This window comes from Pecten maximus, chromosome 10, assembly GCF_902652985.1.
Source record: "Pecten maximus chromosome 10, xPecMax1.1, whole genome shotgun sequence".
Lineage (NCBI taxonomy): Eukaryota > Metazoa > Mollusca > Bivalvia > Pectinida > Pectinidae > Pecten > Pecten maximus.
In genome coordinates, this window is record NC_047024.1 from 3235277 (window position 1) to 3243897 (window position 8621).

At 37.3% G+C, this 8621-nt stretch overlaps 1 long non-coding RNA gene across 1 annotated transcript; it reads left to right on the plus strand.

Moving 5' to 3' along the window:
- Nucleotides 1–2615: 2615 nt before the first annotated feature.
- Nucleotides 2616–6268, plus strand: LOC117336438. Its single transcript, XR_004534624.1, has 5 exons — nucleotides 2616–2793; nucleotides 4639–4761; nucleotides 5013–5087; nucleotides 5683–5767; nucleotides 6030–6268. It is a non-coding gene; the product is annotated as an uncharacterized LOC117336438 (long non-coding RNA).
- The last annotated feature ends 2353 nt before the right edge of the window (nucleotides 6269–8621 follow it).

Sequence of the window (8621 nt, forward strand, 5' to 3'; positions counted from 1 at the left end):
GTTATACATGAATTCATAATGAATAGAATTATTGACAAAAAAGTTTCATTTATTTTCACACTTTCTGGAGACCAATAAGGAGATTGATGATCATTTTAAGGGATTTGTTCGTGACATGAAAATCAAACATTTTTAATGAAATTTCAAATACAAATATAGATTACATGAAAACAACAAAAAGTTATATTACATGAAAACAACAAAAAGTTGTACTAGTACGTTAAAATGCAATTGGTATACATTTTGTTAATCTACAATTACTTTGTATTGTTTAAATATTCTATGTAATACAAACATTTCACAGCTTGGTGCATACAAATGTATATATATATATTACATGAAAACATTTGAAAAGGTTGCATTGAATCGTGAGCTGAATAATATATAAATAAGACAAGCTGGTTCAATAATAATTTAGCATTTTCATATATATTACGAGTGCGAGTAGCTACTGCAGTAAACCTTATCACAAAAAATCCAGATTCTGTATATTGTCTCTGTCGGGGAAGGTACAGCACAAATGACCACCACGACAGATATGTGCCAGTTTTCTTAGTTTTGAAAAATAAACGATCGAATTCCATCACGCCATCACGTAGGTCTGCCGATTCATAGATTTGAAACACAGGGACTTCGATCAGTTCACAGGGACACGTTACAATAATAATGTATGTATAAAATATATGGGGGGTCGATATAAACATAAACAGACGAAACACGTGATCGCTAAATATCGGACCAAATCTCATAAAATCTCGTGAACAAACTACCAAGTTGTAAACAAAAGAAATGTTGTTAGCCAAAACCTGGAGGGTTTTATGAAAATCGGAAATTTGTTTGCGCTTGGGTTGTTATGCCGTCTTTATTCCTAGTAGTTAAACAAGTGTCCTCTGTAAGGTAACGTCAGAATATCGCAGTTATCTCCCTTCAATCAGTATTTTCGATATAGATTTGCAAAAATCGATGCAGGTGTAGATATTTACAAGACATTATTCTTATTGTTTATTCAAAATAGTTCCTGAAATGTTCACAACATTATCAGCATAGTTAATACATTTCTGTGCACATCTACTTTGAATGACGGACTACAATGACGTGCCTCATACTTGGACTAATAAGCGAATCATTACCCCTAGTTACAGAAATTACCACCAGAGGTCTCAAATTCCGGGCTTCCGCCGAAGAGAAATTTATACTGAATATACCTTTTTTCATGTAATAGCACTTTATTTGTAGTCGTGATAGTTTTCATAAATGTATATATAGTTCAACTACATCATATATGAACCGAAAGAAACTACAAAATGAACTGTGAAAGGAAATATAACGAAAATGAAAGTGAGAGATTGTGACGTCACAACTCGTAGGTGATTGTAATATGGCAGGCGTAAACGCTTCCATAATAAAAGTCAAAAATGTGATTTCCCTATATAAACTATAGTAAAGTTTACCCCCTCCCCAGGGGCAAACGTGAGACCCCTGGGTCCTGAAATTTGCAATTTTGGTAAAGCACCTTAAGACCCTTCCATCTATGAAGAGTGTTTGATTCCACCATATCTGAGAGTAGAGAAGAAGATTTTTGAAGTTTTAGCCAATTTGACCCTTTTTAGCCTCGCCCCCGAGGCCCCTGGGGGTTGGAGACCACATAATTTACAATTTTGGTTAATTAGGGGTTTTGGAGAAGAAGTCGAAAATGTAAATTGATTACGGACGGACCAGAGACCTATATACTAGTATATAGGTCTCTGGACGGACGACGCACGACGCACGACGCACGACGGACGACGCACGACGCACGACGGACGACGCACGACGACGGACAAAAGGGGATTAGAATAGGTCACTTAAGGACTATTGGACCTACCTCTCACCATGTTGTTGATACTGAAACAATTTTTTTCAAACAAACATATTACTGAACAGAATGCATCCATTTTTTCCATGTTTGTAACAAAACATACTAGAAAGGTGCTGGACTTCGACTTTTAATAAAAAATAACTTTTGAAACAATAAAAAATAACTTTTGTCGGTTGTCCGAACTGTCACAAATTCATAATAATAAAATACATACGAGAGGGACATTGCCATGGAATGTGTTATTTCATTATATAGCTACACGTATTTACCGTTTTTTATTAAGTTTTTGGTCTCTTATGCGTGTTTGTGAATTTCACTTTCGAACCATTTACACGAAAACAGCCATTCGGGTTCCAACACGTGCATCGAAGGCAAAAATGATATCGCTAAAAATCTGTATGAAATCGGACTTTAAAAATAAGCACACACCAAGATTAACACGTTGGCACATTAAATACTGCAAACACATTGCAATCAATATATGTTTATAACTTATAATTACGTTTTTGTCGCTGTCATTCTTTCTACTTTCACTTCATGCCGCCATCATGCCGTTTATGTTATGAAAATATTAATGCGCACAGGAACCTCCGATATCAAATTTCGCATGTAAGTATATATTGTCTGCCATTAATTATTTTAATATGTTTTCTGTATTTTTATTTATCATAACTTTACGTTTAATAACACCACATAATCAATTTGACGATAATAAATATATTTCTATTTCCGATAGCGTAGGGGGCCAACCGATTTACTTACTTCCGGATTTATGTATCTTCGTTGGTAAATTTTAATTGAAAGTGTGTTTTTGTGATAATTGGACTCTAATGACGAAGTAACGGATAGTGTGACATTTCATTACAGTTATGAGCTTATTATGCATTGATGAGGGACGCAATCGCGTTGAAGATTTTTCAACAACATGATCTCAGGTAAGATTCATGTGTTATAAAACGACAATTTTGACAGGTAAGTTGTTGATTTCACAAGGGTGTATTATAGGATATAAATCTTTTTTAATATGGCAGGAACCGATTCTTTCGGTTTATTAGCTACAAGTTTTTAAGAGAAATATACAAAATCCAATATAGTTCAAACTGAAACATTGATAATATTCATACAACTATTGTTATTCGTAAAGTCCATCATACAATTTACCCTATTTGGCCCCTTTATGTATGTGCAGTACGACAACACGTACAACATGCGTGTACTACTACAGCTTAAAGGTGCCGTGTGACCACATGGATACTGTTGATGTATTTGTATAGATTAGATAATTGCCATAATTAAGGATTTTCTTTTACTGGTGACACTTATATATCATACTCTATATACAGATGACTGATCTACCCAATGAAATCCTGTGTACATATATGTATGTTTACCTGATGATACCTGATACCTCTTCTTCTACGTCACTGGTTAGCTGATATCAGCTAATTCTGACGCATCTTGTAGGAATAACTCACTTTTATCCTGTTGCCCATCATAAAAAACTTGGGTAAAACTTAAAAGGTACTTTGTGCCAATGTGGTTATTTAGACCATTTTTAGAAACATTTAGAGTGGGGGCTTCTACTACTGAACTGGGGATTAAACTCCACGAATCCACCACTCGTCGACTAAAAATTCCCTGTGTGACTGTCGTTCTGCTCTGGTTTTTATATAGTTTTTTTAATGTCCTCTGGTGTTAGTTTGTGCCATCGTGAAAAGCATGTTTTTATCCAATATATATGTCTATATTGTTGAGTATTTTGTAAACTTCAACAACATCATTGCGTTTACGTCTGTATTCTAGTGTTGGTAGCCCAAGCTTTTTTAGTCTTTGGTGATATGGCAGGTCTTTTATGGAGTGTACTCTTTTTGTAGCTTGTCGTTGGACATTTTCAATCACTATTTGGTCTGTCCTTAGTTACCAGACTTGTGTTGCATATTCTAAATTTGGTCGAATCAGGTTTTATATAGTGTTAGAAACATGATTGTGTTCATGTACAGAAAATTTCTAAAAATTAGACCCAGAATACTATTTGATTTACTGACTGTTTGGCTAACATGTTGACTAAATTTCAATTGTCAAAGGTCACCCCTAGGTCTTTTTCTTTTGCTACTTTCTCAATTTGATTGCTAGGAGGAAAGTGGTTTTGGGCTTGATGTCCAATGTTTAGGTGCGTACATCTTTTTGTATTCAGTGTTAGGGTAACGTACATCGATGGTTATCTCCTATGTACTCCGGCTTGGTCCACCATTAAAACTGTCATGTCCTTACATAACCATAAGTGGTTTACTGGACGTTAAACTCTAGCTTCCCCCTCCCCTTCGTACTAAATATTGTAAACGTAACATTAATGGGCAGGTGTAGACGAGGAAAAATGCTGTTTTTACGTGAATAAGGGCAATTTTCTGTTTTTATTCCAGTAAAATGATATAATGAGAAAATGTTTCATTTCTAATTCCACAGTTCCAGAACCCACTTTATCAACAAGAAGCAGTGGACGTAAAAGATGCATGAAATTTGTTTTAATTTTTTATGCATTATTATTAGTTTGTAGTGATATTTCTTGCAGTCTTATTATATTATGGGCTTGTGACCGGTTTATACAGGTGTTCAGTTTATACAAGTTTTTGGTGTATATACAATTAAAATGTATTCTCTGTGTGTTTGCTTTTTAGATGTTTATAATGTAAATACTCTTGATTTTTTTGTTATTTTTGTCCTGCATGTGAATTATTTGTTCTTAGAGAAATCTCTTGTAAATGTCTCTCAATTCACTTCAGGGAAAAGATGGTGACAGGAAAGCTGTTTATGAAGTTGCATATGAGGGGGAGGCAGCTTCCAGCACAGTATCAAATTTGCAGCAAGACTTGGACAAAGGTTCCCTGAAGTTTATAGATATTTAGGTAATATTTAACATTATGTTACAGTTAAAGTAAACATTATGGCCTTCATTTGTTTAGATGGAGATAATTGAGGTAAGAAATGAAGCTTGAATAACAGCTTATTGGTGCATAATTACATGTATAAAGTACAAAGTGAAGTACAATAATGTGAAGCAAAACACCATAGAGGTTGATGTAAAGGTAGACCTTATGAATGGTCACCTATAATTTTGGGATATAAGTCAGTTGATGGGTAAATTTTGTCACTCCAGTCAGCCAGTCGCCTATCCAGTCAGTCACCACTGCAGTGAGCCACCTCTCCAGTAGTGTACACAGCCACCAGTGCAGTAAGTTTATTTGTTAATGTGAACACAGTTCTACATTACTGTATTTATCATAGAGACACCATGTGACTGTTTATACACATTTGAAAATATCTTACAATAAAGATGTTCAAGAAAATAATATAATATTCAGGAGACCTTTCTATCATTGAAAACGATGACGTAAGAAGCACTATTAGCAAAGGTCCCAAATACCATGAAGCACAACCTATTAAATGGACATAACATTTAAAGTGCTCATTGATTCTGTTGAAGTAGAATAACAAATATACATACCATAGGTCTAAACCCCCCAAAAAAGGACATGAACTCAATAGTCAAGGGACAAGAAAAAACAAACAAAGAAACATACAGCGACAGGACACAACATGAACCTCCATAAAAATCATGATGGGTGCCACATGCGGAGCAGGAAATGCTTACCCTTCCGGAGCACCTGATTTCACCTCCAGTTTTTGTGGAGGTTCATGTTGTGTCCTAGCTGACACTGTGTGTTTCCTAAGTTTCACTTGTTATGTCCTGTCCCTTGACCATTGTGTTCATTTTAGTCCCTTTGTTTAAATGTGCAGTATATATTTGTTCTTCTATTCTATTACAGTCAAATGTAGACAGTGAGTCCGGCATTAAGTCAGTCATCAATCGATCAGTCCAGTAGCCAACCAGTCAAATCTGCTATCAACTAAGTAAGCTATAGTTTTGTTTATTTTAGTTTGTTTGTGTAAGTGTAGTTGTTTATTAAGTTTTATTGACAAATATTGATTCAGCTAAGACCATTCAATGTGCAGCTTTGTTATCTCTCCTCAAAAATAGATCATTCAATAGATTATTTTAATTGTAAACTAAGTCCATTGAAAACTATTACTTGATAATGATTAAGTGTCCTCATTTTACAGATAAATGTAGAAAGATATTGTTTGAAACAAATTTACCACTTTCACTTTTCAGTCAAATGTACACATGGACTCGGCCATCAGTCAGCCACTAGTCACCAGAAAAGCCACCAGTGACCAGTATGTCACCATTCAACAGTATGTCATGATCAGTCACCAGTCCAATTACCAACATTGTCACCAGTTCAGTTACCAGTTGCTAGGCACCAGTCCAGTTACCAGTCATCAGTCCAGTTACCAGTCACTAGTCCAGTTACTAGTCACCAGTCCAGTTACCAGTCATCAGTCCAGTCACAAGGCACCAGTCCAGTTACCAGTCACAAGGCACCAGTCCAGTTACCAGTCACAAGGCACCAGTCCAGTTACCAGTCACAAGGCACCAGTCCAGTTACCAGTCATCAGTCCAGTAACTAGTCACAAGGCACCAGTCCAGTTACCAGTCATCAGTCCAGTAACTAGTCACAAGGCACCAGTCCAGTTACCAGTCACAAGGCACCAGTCCAGTTACCAGTCACTAGTCCAGTTACCAGTCACAAGGCACCAGTCCAGTTACCAGTCACTAGTCCAGTTACCAGTCACAAGGCACCAGTCCAGTCACTAGTCATCAGTCCAGTTACTAGTCATCAGTACTAGTGTGTCACCACAATCTGACAATCCTATAGTAGAGTAAGCCAGTAGTGTCAGTCACTCTTTTCTAAAGCCAATATGAGTGGGATTTGATTTTAAAAAGTATATTTGTTATTTTGTGTACAAATTAAGAGAATAAATTTCATATTATCAAATGTTTAAAAAAATAAAGGCAGACATTGGAGAATACCTGATTTTTAGCCCACCATCATCAGATGGTGGGCTATTCAAATCGCCCTGCGTCCGTGGTCCGTCGTCCGTCCGTCCGTCCGTCCCTCCGTCCGTCCGTCCGTCCGTAAACAATTCTTGTTATCGCTTATCCTCAGAAAGTACTGAAGGGATCTTTCTCAAATTTCATATGTAGGTTCCCCTTGATGTCTAGTTATGCATATTGCATTTTGGGACCGATCGGAAAACAACATGGCCGACAGGCAGCCATCTTGGATTTTGACCATTGAAGTTTGTTATCGCTATTTCTGAGAAAGAGCTGAAGGGATCTTTCTCAAATTTCATATGTAGGTTCCCCTTGGTGCCTAGTTATGCATATTGCATTTTGGGACCGATCGGAAAACAACATGGCCGACAGGCAGCCATCTTGGATTTTGACCATTGAAGTTTGTTATCGCTATTTCTGAGAAAGAGCTGAAGGGATCTTTCTCAAATTTCATATGTAGGTTCCCCTTGGTGCCTAGTTATGCATATTGCATTTTGGGACCGATCGGAAAACAACATGGCCGACAGGCAGCCATCTTGGATTTTGACCATTGAAGTTTGTTATCGCTATTTCTGAGAAAGAGCTGAAGGGATCTTTCTCAAATTTCATATGTAGGTTCCCCTCGGTGCCTAGTTATGCATATTGCATTTTGGGACCGATCGGAAAACAACATGGCCGACAGGCAGCCATCTTGGATTTTGACCATTGAAGTTTGTTATCGCTATTTCTGAGAAAGAGCTGAAGGGATCTTTCTCAAATTTCATATGTAGGTTCCCCTTGGTGCCTAGTTATGCATATTGCATTTTGGGACCGATCGGAAAACAACATGGCCGACAGGCAGCCATCTTGGATTTTGACCATTGAAGTTTGTTATCGCTATTTCTGAGAAAGAGCTGAAGGGATCTTTCTCAAATTTCATATGTAGGTTCCCCTCGGTGCCTAGTTATGCATATTGCATTTTGGGACCGATCGGAAAACAACATGGCCGACAGGCAGCCATCTTGGATTTTGACCATTGGAGTTTGTTATCGCTATTTCTAAGAAAGTACTGAAGGGATCTTTCTCAAATTTCATATGTAGGTTTCCCTTGGTGCCTAGTTATGCATATTGCATTTTGGGACCGATCGGAAAACAACATGGCCGACGGGCAGCCATCTTGGATTTTGACCATTGAAGTTTGTTTTTGCTATTTCTGAGAAAGTACTTAAGGGATCTTTCTCAAATTTCATATGTAGGTTCCCCTTGGTGCCTAGTAATGCATATTGCATTTTGGGACCGATCGGAAAACAACATGGCCGACAGGCAGCCATCTTGGATTTTGACCATTGAAGTTTGTTATCGCTATTTCTGAGAAAGAGCTGAAGGGATCTTTCTCAAATTTCATATGTAGGTTCCCCTTGGTGCCTAGTTATGCATATTACATTTTGCGACCGATCGGAAAACAACATGGCCGACAGGCAGCCATCTTGGATTTTGACCATTGGAGTTTGTTATCGCTATTTCTAAGAAAGTACTGAAGGGATCTTTCTCAAATTTCATATGTAGGTTTCCCTTGGTGCCTAGTTATGCATATTGCATTTTGGGACCGATCGGAAAACAACATGGCCGACGGGCAGCCATCTTGGATTTTGACCATTGAAGTTTGTTTTTGCTATTTCTGAGAAAGTACTTAAGGGATCTTTCTCAAATTTCATATGTGGGTTTCCCTTGGTGCCTAGATATGCATATTGCATTTTGGGACCGATTGGAAAACAACATGGCCGACGGGCAGCCATCTTGGATTTTGACCATTGAAGTTTGTTATCG